We start from the raw sequence: 15,297 nt of genomic DNA, 5'->3' as shown, positions 1-15,297 counted from the left end.
TAGGGCATGATTTGTAAGTGGCCACCTAGTGGGAATGACAGTGGGTGGTGAATCCATTCAGGTTCTTCTCCAGAGTGCAAAGAAGGCAATGAAAAATGACCAGCTGAGATAATGTCATTCAGCAATTCAATCACTGGAAACATCTTTTGAGAACCTGCTAAGTGACAGGTGCTGTTTTGGGTTCTTTAATGGACCAGTGGACAGAGGGAAGGCTCTGCCTTCCATGGAACTTGCACTGAGAATCTTTGCTCATTTCATTCTCTGGCCACGTCTTCAGAATCCCTGATATGAGGTGACTTGACCATGTGACAGATGGGTGAAAGCAGATTCAATTATGCATCTTCAGTTATCTATGAGTGATCAAATAGTCTAGGCTCAAATCCAGTTTATTCTCTGAACCACCAGTCCACCTGCTCTTCTAGCCATAACTCTGTCCTTTATAAGGTAAGAGAAGGGATGAAAGAAGCTATCCTGGAAAAAAGTAACTAAAAGAACAGCAAGCAGGATTATCAGCAATAAAGATTCTCCCTACATCATGGTAAAGGACTGATTGCCCACAATAAATAGCAACCCCATACCTCCTTCACATAGCAGATCAAAATCCAAAAACTGTAAAAATAAATGAAATCAATCATTCTAGATTCTGAATGGGAGATTTTAGCACAACTGTCTTAGAAACAACAATAGTAATCACAAAAAAACAAGGGGGGGAAATCTAGATAAAGAAATTAGGTCAATAAAATTAACAGATAGTGTCTAATGGCTACACATGAACTCTTTTGTCCAATAATTAGAAAGCACATGCTATTTCTCAAGCACACAGTAACCATTTACAAAAAATAGCCATGCCCCAGGCTACAAATCAAGCCAAACAAATAACAGAGAATTTAATAGTATCACATCATATTCTCTGACAAAATACAATAAAATTAGTGTCAGTAATAAAAAGCTTTTTAAAAGTATGCATAGAGGTATGCATAGAAATGTTAACAAAAATGCCTGAAGTAAATACTTGTTCAGAGAAAAATATAAAGACATTTGAAAATTATTTTGAATTAAATAGCAATACATACACCACATAGCACAACTTGACATCTAAAGATAAAGCAAGACTTATAAGAAAGTTATAACACTTAATGTATGTGTTGGTAAGAAAGAAAGAAAGATTAAAAATTAATAAATTAGGGATTTAATTGAAGAAGTTCAAAAAGGAATGACAGACTTATAATATAATAATACAGGAAGAAAAATATTTAAGATTTAATGATAAAAAAGAAATAATAAAGAGTATCAACAAATCAGGAATTAATTTTTAAAATACTAATAAAATAAACACAAGACTAAGAAGATTAAGAGATGAGCCCCTGTCCCCAATCCATTAAACCTATAACTGAAAGTAGAAGAGAATAGGATTTAATATGTGTTTTGGTATGCCTGTATTTGTAAACACACACGCGGGCAAGCATACAAACATGCTCACAGGTACTCATCACACACACACACACACACACACACACACACACACACAATACCTGCTACCTATTAAAATAAATAACATTAAACACACAAGATATTATTTCCAAAAATATGACAGCTTGGACAAAAATCAGTGATTCTAAAGAAAACTAACCAATACTAAAATTGACTTATGAAGAAATAGATAAATGAAATAGCCATATAAACAACTAAATTGGCAGCCAAAAATTACTACATAAGAACAGACAAACAAAAAATATCAAGTCCAGAGAGATTTAAGCAAAATTTCTAACAAACTTTGTTAGAGAGTCCCTATTTCACAAAATAGTTACACATACATATTGTTATAAATAATAGCATGTTAACCTAAGAGAGACAGCTGTATGAATCCCATGTTTAACATAGCTAGGGTTGTGTTGATATTGAAATTTGATACAGATGCTAGAAAGTATAAGGATCGTTTACTGAATAATAGATGCTATAATGATAAGCTTCACAGTCAGGTTAAAAGAGAAAAAACACCATCTCACATGATACAGAAAGAGAAATTAATAAAATTTAATGTTGATCTTAACTTTTTTTTCTATTTTAAATTTTGATATTTATTGGTAAGAATATTTTAGTGAATATTTACTTAGACTTACATTGTAAAAATATCAGTATTAATTTTCTCTCATATTTCCCTATAAGATAAATTCCACACATGTATAATTTTATCAGAATGGACTCTACTATCATTTACAACTAAAAAAAATCCAACAAAATAAATAAATAAGTAAAATAGTTTTTAAATGTAAACACCATAGGGACAGAATAAAAATTTTTTTTGCTAGCAAAAGTTTATTAACCTTTAATATTTGGTAATCTACCAAAAAACCTACATAAATGCTATACATAATAACAGAATTTTAGAAGTATCCCCTTTAAAATAAGATACAAGAAAACAATATGCTGTCATAATTCTAATTCAACACTGAAGGGAAAACCCAGCACCTATGTACTTTAGGACAAGATAATTCAAATGCAAGCTGTACAGATTTGATAAATGACAGTGAAACATCACATGAATTTTTTTCACATGAAAATCAAGGAAAATATAGAGTGGCAAAAAAATAATATTTTCTAGGTTTGATTCAAGATCAATGAAAAACAAGTATTTGTACACACAAGAAACCAACAATTAAGAAATGTAATAAATGTGGAAAGATGAGATTTGTGATTATAACTGAAGTGGCAATGCTCCTAGGAATTAGATGTAATAAAAACACAGTGATATGTGCATAAATAAAATATTAAAATTCTACTCAGACATAAAAGAAGGCCTAAATAAGGAAATGTATTATTTCACGGATGAGAAATCTGTGTTTTGTGAATTCTGCAAATTAATTGGTAAATTCAATGTAATGACAATATCAACCACAGCAAGGCTGTAAGAATTTACCATAAAATTCACATAGAAGGCTAAATAAAGAAGACTAGCCAAGATATTTAAATAAAAAGAACAATGACAATTTCTACCCTGTATGATACCAACACATTATAAAAATAAAATAATTAATTAAAAGCAGCATATCAGTAGAATAGAAATCAATAAATAGCCAAGTGGAAAGAAAGCAAGAACTCAGAAACTGACTTTTGCATGCACCTAGATTATGGCACTATAAATTGGTGGAGTGTTGGTGAATCCTAAGTAGTAGACTGGTAGCTATCCATGAGAGAAATTAAGGACAATTAAATATTCGTGACACCATCCACACACAAATTCCATGATTGAAGACCCAAATGTGACAAGCGACTGCTTAAGAATTTAAAAGGAAATACGAGAACATCATTAACACATTAGGATAGTGAAGGTTTCTTCAGTCATCCACAAAAATCATAAATTAGAAGTGAAAAAAATAGAATTTTGCAGCATTAAAATGAAAATATCAAAATTGGGAAATGATTCTCTTCATGAAATTATAATGTAAGTTGTGGATTGGAAGAAGATATTTTCAATTGACAAAGACCTATTTATTTTTTTTAAATAATCATTATCAATATTATAAAGAATCTTTACCAATTAAAAAACAAATAAGGAAAATAACCCATCAAAAAATATGTGCAAAAGATATAATCAGAAAAAGAAAATGTAATATAAGAAAAGATGTTTAACCTCATTAGTAATCACTGACATGCAAATTAAATCAGCATTAAAGTTAAAATTTCATGTGCTACAGATTGGCAAAATATAAATTGTCTGATATGTGTTGTCAAGAATTTGAAAAAGTAAGAGCTTTTATAGCATGCTGGTAAGAATGATAAGATATAAAACTTAAAATCACAGAACAATTCTAGATATAATCATGGCTACAAAGTAAAATTAAAAACATTCAAACAGGACATGACACCAGCCTTAATGTAGTAAGGAATAAAATTGGTCAAGTTCAAAGCCATCCTCAGCAACTTAAGGAAGCCCTAAGCAACTTAGTGAGACCCTGTCTCAAAATAAAATATTAAAAAGGGCTGGGGATGTGGCTCAGTGGTTAAGCACCCCTGGGTACCAATCCCCAGTTCCAAAAAAAAAGTGACAATGATTAGCTACATAAGTTAACATTTTATATGTAAAAAGATCTGATGTATACCACAAAATAGTTAAATCTGTTCCAATTTGGGGACTAGGTAAGAGTATGGGAGTATAGTGTATTAGTTTTGCTTATTTTATTGCATGGTTACAGCAATTCATAATTCAAACTAAAACAAATTTTACAAGGATTTTTTTTAAGGATATGATTGAAGAGAAAGAACAATAGATACAAGGATGTGAAGACAAAAACACAGAAAAGATCAGCACTCAGAGTGAACATCTATAAACTTCATGCCCTTCCTAGCTCTTCAGCTTCCAGTTACCTTCTGAGCATCCCAGCACATTGCCCAAAGAGAGAAATCTGGTCGTTAAAGCCAGAGGGCCAAGATTTTTAAATAACCACCTGGCCAGAGAACATAGCAGTCCTGATGCTGGTTCCTGAAGACAATGCTCCTCCTTTTGTGCTCCTTGTTAGGTATTGGATAATGTCCTCAACCATGTCATCTAAGAAATTAAAGTGAATTGAGCAGGTCCAATGATAAAAACAGTACCTATGTGGGCCAAAGCACTGTACCAAGCAGTTTATGCTTTTATAACTTACAACTAACCTTTGGGTGTTATTATCCCATTTCATGGATAGGAAGTTCAGGGAACAAGAGTCAGATACTTTGTACCAACCCCACAGCTTATGAAAAGAGAAATCTGAAAGAATAGGCAGTCTGGCTTTCCACTACCCTGCATTAATGTCACCCTAGCAAAGCCAGTTCCACAAAGGTAGCTTCATGAGCTCCAAGGCAAGAGATCCAGATAAGCAGCCATCTGATGGTCTGAGTTTTTCAGCAATTACAATCTTGGAAGAGCTAATCCAGGGCTCATCGCTCTTGCTTACAGCTGGATACTTAGATTTTTGGCAAGGCTATGGATCCTCTTCCCAAGAAACTGAAGATACCCAACATTCTTAAAAATGTTTTCAGGCAGAAACTCAAACATAAGACCAACATTAAAAAAAAAAAAAAAATCCTGCTCTAGAGAGCAGTGAACCAATGGCACTTTGTCAGTTACTGGTCCTCAGATCTGCATTTTCACCCCCGGGCTTCCTTCATCTGGGAGGCTGCAAATGACAAGTCAGAGAGAACACAACCACCACTCATGTGTATTGTCATAAGTCCTGTCATCACCACATGCAACCACTTCCTGCTCTCCCAGTTCCGTGGTGTCCTCTGAATCCTCTAAGATCCTCAAGCAGCACCTTTCAGAACAGACCTCTGGACTCATCACGCCAACGCTCCACACCCTCTGATGTCTTCAAACCACTCCTGGAGCGAAACTCCAGCTCCTCAGGGTCACCTCAAAGGCTCTCTGTGATCCCACCATCTCCAATCTCACCATCTAAAATGTTCCCTGTTTCAAACTCAACTCCATCCCCATGTCCCTTGCTGTTGGGACCTGCCTCAAAGCCATGGCAGGTATGGTCTCTAAAAGAGCAACGCCAAATGCCAAATTCCTTTCTCTCTCTCTCTCTCTCTCTCTCTCTCTCTCTCACTTCCCATGTCCTTTCCTCCATCACAGCACATGCATTCAAGTTTCTATAAAGGATTCCTTTGATGAATGTCCAGTGCTCCTAGGAGAATGGATGCTCTATGAGGACAGGGACGTGTCTAGTTTGAGGATTGCTCTGTCCCTACATCTGGAATGTACCTGACAGGGGCCAGATACTCAAGAGTCTGTCAGTGAACCAAACAAAAAGAGGAAGGGCAAAGGGAAGTTAGTTGGTCTTATGATACTGACCCCTGGACACTGCTGTAGACAGACCTGTGTGCTCAAACTTGACAGCCACCAAGCGCTCAGCCACAAGAGAAGACATGTCTCCAACATGAAGGGCCAGCATAGACCAAAACCAGCAGCAATTTTCCCAACACCTCCCACTAACTGGCAGGCAGAGGAGGGACAAGCTTGACCTGCAAGGAACAAAATCAAGGAGGCAATGTGCCGCGGTCACTGCTGGCAAGATAGAATGGGGGCTCGGGGCTTGTCCAGCCTGGCACTAGCACCCTTACTCCCCAGATCTAATTAGCAAGGACACAGAAAAGGAGCAGGCTGGGGGTTGAAGCACCAAGCCACTGGCTCCCTGCATATGTAGGGCAGAGGGGTGGCCCCCTTTGGTTTCACAGAGCAGCCACATCTGGGGATGTGACACAGTGTTGCAGCCAGGGTGCTCCTGAGCCCACCACCTACAGACAAGGCTGGGTCGGCAGGAGGCTGACCACTCAGGATTTGGACCAAGCTGCCTCCAGCCTCTTCTATCCCCTTCTTCCTTCTCTTTTCCTCCTTTGTTTTCAAACAGGATAGAGGAGGGAGTCCTGTCCTTAGTAACACAATGACTTATATGTGCACAGTCCCTTACTGTCTTCCTTGTACACAATAAACTCATTGCTTATGTATTCAACCAATATGGATTGAGGGCGTACGTGTGAAGAGACCTAAAATTCCAGGTCTCATGGAGCTTATGCTCTTCTTCAGGAGGGATAAGAGTATGTGTTTATACAACATAGGTATATAAACCATATGTAAATACACATACTATGTCTCTGTATGTACATATTGTATATAAAATCCATACAAATTATATATACGTGTGTGTGTGTATGACCCAACTCATTGTCATTTCTGTCTTCCATATGGTAGAACAGTCTCCAAGAGGTAAAATGAATCATTTTGGATGAGCCACTCTCCTTAACAGTAAACTTGTCATTTATAATAATAGGAAAGGGATCACCATTATTCTCTTTGGGTCCTAAAAGGAAACCCCTCTTCTTCCACTTGTCAGTGGTTTCCCTATCTTGCATTTCTCTCAGGTCTTGTATCCCCCCATCCTGTCCTCAGTATAGGCAAGTGCACATGGGGACATCAGGGCACCCCTACTCTGCCTACAGCCATCCAAGGGACAGAGGCACAGTTCTTCTGCCTCTCTCTCTCTCTCTCCCCCACTCTCTCCTTCCTTCTCTTCCTTCCTTCCTTTTCTCTTTTTCCTTCTTTTCCCTCCTTCCCTCCCCACTCTTTCTTTCTTTCTCCTGCTTTGCAGTGCTGGGAACCAACCCAGGGATTTGTGCCTGCTAAGCAGCCCTCTGCCTCTGAGCCACACCCCCAGCCCTTTCTTCCTCACTCTTAGGGCCCCAAGCCCAGGTTTCCCTTCGGGCCCACTGCAGATCTGCCGTTGACCTGTAGGTCTGTTGAAAAATCTGTGTTTAGGGACTTGTCTAACCCCTTGCCTTTGTTTTGCCCTCTCTTTCCCTTAGACATTCCCTTCTTTACCCTCCAGTTTAAGGATATAGGATGGCAGACCTGGATTTCCCTCAGAAAACACCAGGTCTTGTTAGCACCGGGGAAACTGAGGTCCAGGTCAGGGTGCCTAATTCAAATGGCAGATCTGCAGCGGAGCTTTCAATAAAACCCAGGGAGGTGCATGTCCTGATCAATACTGAGGTGCCCTCTCCTGGAACACACTCCCTCCGCTGTTCTCACCTGGATCCCAGCAGTGAGTGGTCTTCAGCGGATCTTTTGCTCCTTGTCCTAATTCTCATCTAAGGTTAAGCTGCCAACTTAATGACCTTTCTGGGAAGAAAAATAACTGAGTGTGGGCTGGGGTTACAGCTCAGTTGGTAGAGTACTTGCCTTGCATGCACAAGGTCCTGGGTTCAATCCCTAGCTCTAATAATAATAATAAAAGAGCGTGGCACTACTTAGTTAACATTTCCAGTGGCTCCCCAGTGCCTTCCTGATGAAGGATCCAGTCTTCCTCTCCAGTCTGCCATTACTGCACATGTCCCCTGTTTCAGTCACTCTCAACTTCTCTTAGTTCCTAGAATGTGCCAGTTTGTCTCTGTTGCCTCGGAGCCTTTGCATATCCCCTCTTCCAGCCCCTGGGGGAAATGATGAACTTCTCATCTTCAGAACTCAGCTCTCACATCACTTTCAATGGGAAGTCTTCCCTGCCATTCTTGGCACATTCCAGGGCCATCTCCTGTGTGCTCCTGGGACACCTGTTTCTATCTTTATTCTAGCACCCTCATGGCAACAATGTATCGATTGCTTACTATGCACTAACCTTGTTCTAACCTCTTACATGGAACATCTTATTTAACATTCAGTAATTGATAAGCTGAGCGTGCTCTTATAACTGTTTCAGAGATGGGGAAAATAAGGCCCCGAGTAGCCACTTTGCCCCAGATCAGAGCTGGTAAATGTCAGAGCTGAGAGTCTACTTTGCCCACACTATCAAACCCTTGTTCTGTGGCTGTGACTGCGCATTTACCTGACTCTGATACACAGCCACGAACTTGTCTAGGGTACAAATCCCCCCAGAGCCCTGTACTTACAGCTGGGACCTGGTTCACGGAGCGTTCACTTTGTAATTTACCATTGAATAAATGAGACCCTCCTGTTCTTTGCTTTGTTCCCCACAGCATGCTGCAGAGCAGCTGGGTCAGTAGCTAGGAGACAGGCATAGACTCTGGAGTCAGACACAAGTCCCTGTCCTCCCTCTGTCACATCTTCGTTTTTGAAACAGTTACTCTCTCTGAGATCCTATTTGTCCTGGTCTGTAAAATGGGGCTTAGGATGACAACATCATAGCATTAAAGAAAGGAATCCATGAAAAGTGCACAGCAGAGTTTCTGAGCCCAGAGTGCAGGCTCTCAGTGTTTGCCATGAAGGCCATTACCCTTCTGCCTGTTCCTTCTCTTGCCAGTTCCTCCCCCTCCCTGCTCACCTTAATCAAGAGGAATTCCCTCTGCAAGACTCACATGGGGTCTGTGGAGACTGAGAGGGGAGCACAATTGAGTTGGCCCACTGAGCCCAGAGCCCTCCTTCCCCCTCCAGGTTGCCACCTTCCAGCTGTGAAATGGAGTCCCTGCTTGGCTGGGCCCCAGAGCTGTCAGGGGGCTGCCAATTTCACAGTTCACAAGGCTGCTGTTCCCCCCCTGATTAATGGGGTGCCAGCAGCCATGGGTAGGGCCGTGACACCAGTCACACGGGGCTCTCTCCCCTTTGCCCATACTTCCCAAGGAAGGGAGAGCGAGCCAGCCTCATGCATATTTATGTCAGGAGAGAAATGATTTTATACCGCATGCCTTCCAAAAAAATAAATAAGATTTCACCCAGGTCCTGTGCCTTTCCCTCAGTGAACTCAGCATGCTTCAGGGAAAACACACACACGCACAGAATAATGAGAAACTGAAAACACTTAAACACCATTGATCTGAGCAGGGCATCCTCACACCAAGAGTGACCCAAGAGAAACAGGCAATATTAAACCCTGGAGCTTGGACAGGGTTGTTTTGAAATTAATCCAGTTCTAACCTGCAACCCCTCGGGGATTAGAACAGATGGGTCCAAATGCAGCTGGGCACTCGAGGCCTGCCCCATCCAACCTTCTAAGTCACTGCTTTGGTTGATGCCATCCCAGTACTGGGCCATGGGGTGTGATTCATCCCTTAGAACACAATTGTTATTTCTTCACTGCAAAAGCAACTGGAGTCACTCACTATGGTATCCTCCCTACTGGGGCTAGAAGAAAAGTCTTCATCTCAGGTAGACTGAGCTCCTCAGCCCACCTGACATAATCTCTGCAAAATGCCTTCAGCTTTCTGTGCCTCAGCATTTCCACCTTTTGTGAAATAACTCTCTGCCAGGCTCCTGTGTGTTTGAGCCCCACAGGGTTATCAAATGGGCTGAGCTTATCTTTGCAAAAGTCACTTCTTTTGTTCTTCACCTTCTGCTTTGGCTGGATATTGTGTATCTTTCTGACTCCACCTTAAACCTTCCTCCTTCAGAGAGGCCTCCTTGAATGCTCCAGTAGAGGCCAAGTAACCCCCTGAGAAGTCAGTATGATTATCTCCCAGCTGCTCTGTATGAATGACCCTAGTAACTCTGTGCTGCCTTGGTTCTGGCCTCCAGTCTCAGGCCCGATGCCCCCATCAGAGGTTAATGTCTCCCAGAGCAAGTGGCAGGCCAGCCATTACCACTGCTCTGTCTCAGCATTTGGTCAATGAGTGAATGAATGAACAAACTGATGAGTAGTTGTGCGAATTAAATAAAGCAGCATACAAAGCGCCTAATCTATTTGCAGAGGACTCTCAGCACACTAAAATAAGTAACATTAATTGAGCCTTTTCTTTGTAATAAGTACTCTTCAAAGCATTGTGACATGCATTAACTCATTTGTCTTCAACAGCTTGGGAATGCACCCTCTTATTTTCCCCATCTAGAGATGAGGACAGTGAGAGATGGGACGGAGACAGGGATGTTTATTAACTTGCTTACACTTGGGATAGTGAGCACCAGTAAATTTCAGGAGTGAACTGGGGCAGCCTGGGTTCAGAGCCCATATTCCTAACTAACACCCGACAGAAGGACCTTATTCCATCACTTTGCCTGCCCGCTTAATCTTTCATGGACTTAATTTTCCTCCTTGAAGCCTCCCTCCAACATGCAGTCTTTCTGATTCACCAGCCCCACCCATTTGCTTATGAAAACCCACACCCCCCTTCCCCAAACCCATGCATGGACAATTGGGTTACAAAGCTGAGCACTTGCTATCAGAAGATTCTGTGCCACCCTCTGGCTCCATTAAAGAGGGAGGCATCTTCACCTCCGAGGATGTGGGGAGACAGTACAGAAACTGCTTTCTCCTCCAAGGTCTTGCTGGGAGACTCCCAGACCTCGGGCCTAACCCTGGCACTCAAGAGCAACTTCTTTCTTAGATTTCATCTTCTTCCTGAGATACACAAGTCAAGAGCCTGCAGAGGGAGAGGCAGCAGGAAGGAGAAGGGCAGTTTGGGTCCCAGGCAGGCTGAAGGCAGAGCTCACTGGAGTGAGTGCCCTCTCTGCATACCACCGCTTTGTCTTCCCTGAAAGAGAGCCCAGGGTACAGCAGGCCTTTACTGCCAAGGACACAGCTGGAGCTTCACCCAGCCAAAGCAGGCAGCCTGTCTGTCGGCTGGGCGAGGCCGCTTCCTGGGGTGATGAACAGCGCCAATCAGGCGTACTTAACATAATTATAATGAAGTGGATGCATCTGGTCTCTGAAGGCTTCATTCACCAGGGAAATCAGGAGGAAGTGATATCTCTCTCTGCCAACCTCCTTAGGACACTTATAGGAATAGTCCTGGAGCCAGGAGGCTATGGACATAGGCTGGAGACTGCCCTCTGCCACTTACTAGCCGGCACTGAATACTCATTTCTGAAGCCCTTTCACCCCTTGACATCCTTTCTGTGCAAGGAAGTGTGAGTAGATAAGGGTTTACATGAAAGAAAGTCTTCCTCTCTTCTTCCCTGGGTTTCCTAATAACCTCTCCTACATACGCACACCATTAGCCATGCCTGCCGGGCACATGGTACTGACTTGTGGCTCAGCTTCCATTGATCTCAATCCACATGCAGATCAACAGTCCCAGGATTCTGGTAAAAGAGAAGGAAACTGAAGAGTGTAGGTTCACACCTGCAAGGGTCCAAGCTGCTCACTATACAGGTGGGAAGGCATCTTTATGGCCCAGGAAAGGGATATGATTTCTGCAAGATTATTGATATTTATGGAGTGTGGCCCCTGCACCAGACTATTCATATATTATTGCATTTAATCCTGAAAACACCTGGAGAGTCTGACTATATTATTAAGCCAGTTTTACAGATGAAAAGTCTAAGACTAACAGGTTAGTTAACTATCCAAACTCAAGGCCCTATGCAGGACAGTGTTCACACCCACATCTGCCCCAGTCCACACCCATCATCCTACTCCTGACCATTCCTAGAAAGTCCTACCGTTATGACTGTGCTTTGGTTTATAAACTAGTGGGTCTTTAAACATGTTGGTAAGCTGAAAGTTGGTAAAATTCCCCTTTTTATATGCACTAGTGGAGTGCTAGATATTGAAAGGAATCCTGTGGTGAATGCTTTTGTAAAATAAAGAGGCATTTAGGAAAAGAATCTGCCATTCTCTGATTTATCTCTTTGCTAAGCTGAGCCTTTCAGGAACCAGATTCTTTTGAAGCAAGGCACAGTGGCCCTGCTCTGAGCAGATGGGCTCCTCACTGTTCTGGACAGGACAGGATGCTTTGAGGGTCTGTCACACCCACAGCCACCTGCTTTAGTAAAAAAGGAGCTGCAGGTGCCTCATAATCCAGAGGGTTCCTTGCAGGGTGCCCCAAGACTCCACCATGAAGGAAAAGCTCAGGGGATCTTGGCCAATGCCTGAGCAGAGGTGGCTGCTTCAGATTAGCATGTGGGTGACGATATGTGAAACTTCCCATTAGGACAGTCAATATTAAATGACAAACTCTCTCATGGGGTGTTTGAATAGGAGACCTAAGAAAAGACTCAGACAGGCAGAGCTTGTCTCCCGAGGAACGGAGATGAGCCAAATGCAGAAGCTGTGAAGAAGCCAAGGACTCACCTAGGTGAGGAGGCAAAGAGAGATTCTTTTCAGACAGATTTGAAAGAAGCGCAGAGAAAAAGAGACACATGCTAAATTCAGTAGAGCTACTTGAGACAGAAACAATGTGTCAATTCTTGTTTGATCTGAGCAAGGGCTTGTTCTCCATGAAGCCTGAGACTGTTTTGTGATCAGGCTTCTCCCACACACAGTAGGGCTAACACAGTGTCAGTAAAATGTCAGCACTTCAAGGTCATGCAGACCTGCGTGTGAATCCTGCTTCTGACAGGTGTGTAATCCTGGGCGAGTTGTCTACACGCCTTCTGCTCTGTCCTCATCTGAAAAAGGAGGTAATAAGGGGTACCTACTCTGTCAAGATTTTTTTTTCTTTCTTTATTTCCTTCTTTCTTTCTTTTTTTAAGGATTTAGGGTGTCAGTATTTATCAAGTGCTGATCTCAGAGCTTGGTCCATACAGAGGAACTAATATTACTCCAGTTGCAACTAAAAATAAACCTCCATTAGCTGAACTAAGTAACCAATTCTTTGAATCCTAAAAAAGCTGAATTAAGACACTTCAGGCCAGTCATTCATTGATTCACTTACTCAATTCGTCCACTCACTCAATTATTTACTTGTTGTCTATTCTGTGCCAGGGAATGTTCTAAACAAGAAGCATAACATTGAGCAAAATAGATAGAATCCCTAAGGAGAGACAGATGACAGACACACATTTGTGGATAACGGGTCAAATGGTTGCCAAGACTAAGAAGGAAAAGAAAGAAGGGTTATGGAGAAGAGAGAAAGCAGTGTGTGTGTGTGTGTGTGTGTGTGTGTGTGTGTGTCAGAGAGAGAGGGGGGAAGAGATGCACACAGCGCACACATTCTGGAAACAAATTCCTATAGATAATGGGAAGATGATAACAAAGTGACAGTGCAGAGTAGCTGCCATCTACACTATGATATGCTGCAGTCTTCCAAAAGCTTCACCTCCGTAGTTGTTTGATATTTCCACATTCTTGTGAAACTGACATCTTCATTTTACTATTGTGATAACTAAGCCTTGGAACAGGACTTCTCACCCCCGCCACCTGCAGTGCTGCCCAGGGAAGAAGCTGCCTCTCCCTCCACTTCTGTGTCCTGTCTGCGAGGTTGACCCAAACAGCGTGGTCCTGGCCACATTACCCAGATGCTATGGTCTTTAGAGTGCATTCCACACATGAGGAAGCATGTGTGTTTAAGGTTCCATAGTTTTAAAATGCGGAGAAGAAAAGGCACTCAATAAAGGCCTGCCTTGGAAATGTCAAGGAGCGACGATCTACGGGCTGCCCCTGTAAGAGCACCCACAGTTTTTCAGTTCCATAGGAGCAAGTACCTGGGGTGGGAGGGTTATCTACTAGCATGTAGGTTGGTGGCCTCTCCAGCCATGTTGGGAGTGCAGAACTGCACCTGCCTAAGTGAGAATCAGTAGGTGCCCTCTACCCCGGAGCCCAGAGCCAGAGCTGGCCCTCCAGGATCACCTGGCTTTCAAAAAACCAGCATCTTTTCTTGTCCTGAACCAGAGACAGTGGGGCAGAAGGGCCTGTCCACCCTACATCCTGACTTCTCAGAGAGGAGACTCCCACCTTCTGGGGCAATGTCTTACAGGAGGAGAATAACACAAGAAGGTCCCAGGCCATAAAGAAGGGAAAGAATGGCAGTGATACATCCAGGGAAGAGGGTGAGCAGACCTAGTTATGGAGAGCTGCTGTCCATCTGCCTCTTCTCTAGCAAGCAAACTAATCTCTTCTAGTCAGGGTGATATCCATTCATTCACTCACTCATCCATTCATTCACTCATCCATTCATTCACTCATCCATTCATTCACTCATCCATTCATTCACTCATTCATGCATTTTAAATATATTTAATAGTCTCCTTCAACCTGTCAGGATCAAGGCCCAGGACAGGAATAGAAAAATCACCCATTTAGGAGAACCAGGTTGAAATATTAAGGTGGCATGGCCTAGAAAGTTAGAAAAGTCTGTGTTAGAGCCACCGTGACCTCTGTCCCCACACATCCAGGTTAACTTACTGTGTAACCTTAAGTAAATATGTCCCTCTCTCTGGGCCTCAAAGCTTTTTTCCTCAAATATACATACAATGAACACTTTAGAAAAAAAAAGAAAACAGGAAGGAAGGACATACCGTAAGAGCTTCCCCTTAATGATTCAAAGGTGCTCAATAAAGGTCTGCCTTGGAAATGTCATGGAGCCATGTTTTCTTTAAACTGAAAGAGAGTCCAGCAGAAAAGAAAAATGCGTTTTGGAGGAGAGGAGACAGTCTCCCAGGCATTGGGGCCTTGCTCCAGTTTCCACGTGTTGTGCATTGGACAGGTGAACCTGGACTTGCTGACTACTTTCTCCTCTGCTGCCAAACTTCTCAAAGGTCTCTGGGCCTCTGTTCTGCCAGAGACAGTTTCTGTCTAGCTAGAAACACAAAAACCAAGGAGTTGGAGAGAAGGGGGAGTACAGTCCTTTCCTGCTGCCACTAGAGTGTCTCTGCCCTTGTGCCAATGGGGAGTGGCAAAGTCCCCCTGTCCAGCAGGGCCTAGATCTCCTAAGCCCTCCCACTCCTGCAGGCCACCGTGGAAGGTGCTCCACCGCTTCCCACTGCTCAGACCCAGCAGCCTTAAGGGCCATCTCAGTTTCTCCCTGCTCTGAGACAAGTCCAGAGTTCAGGAGCTCTCAGGGGTCAGTTACGAAAGTGGACCTGCAGGCGCTCAGGATGAACCGGAGAGAGCAGCGCTTCCAAGGGAGGTGCCACCACTCAGCTTCTGCCCATGCTGA

At 42.7% G+C, this 15,297-nt stretch overlaps 1 protein-coding gene across 3 annotated transcripts in view; it reads right to left on the bottom strand.

Annotated features, from left to right (window-relative positions):
- The window catches only part of Astn2 (astrotactin 2), an 847,605-nt gene that overhangs the window by 630,252 nt on the left and 202,056 nt on the right, over positions 1 to 15,297 (bottom strand). The gene's annotated exons all lie outside the window — the stretch shown is intronic.

Source organism: Callospermophilus lateralis, chromosome 2, assembly GCF_048772815.1.
Source record: "Callospermophilus lateralis isolate mCalLat2 chromosome 2, mCalLat2.hap1, whole genome shotgun sequence".
NCBI classification, from domain to species: Eukaryota; Metazoa; Chordata; class Mammalia; order Rodentia; family Sciuridae; genus Callospermophilus; species Callospermophilus lateralis.
The sequence above is the reverse complement of the archived record's forward strand: the minus strand, read 5'-3'. Positions and strand labels throughout refer to the sequence as shown.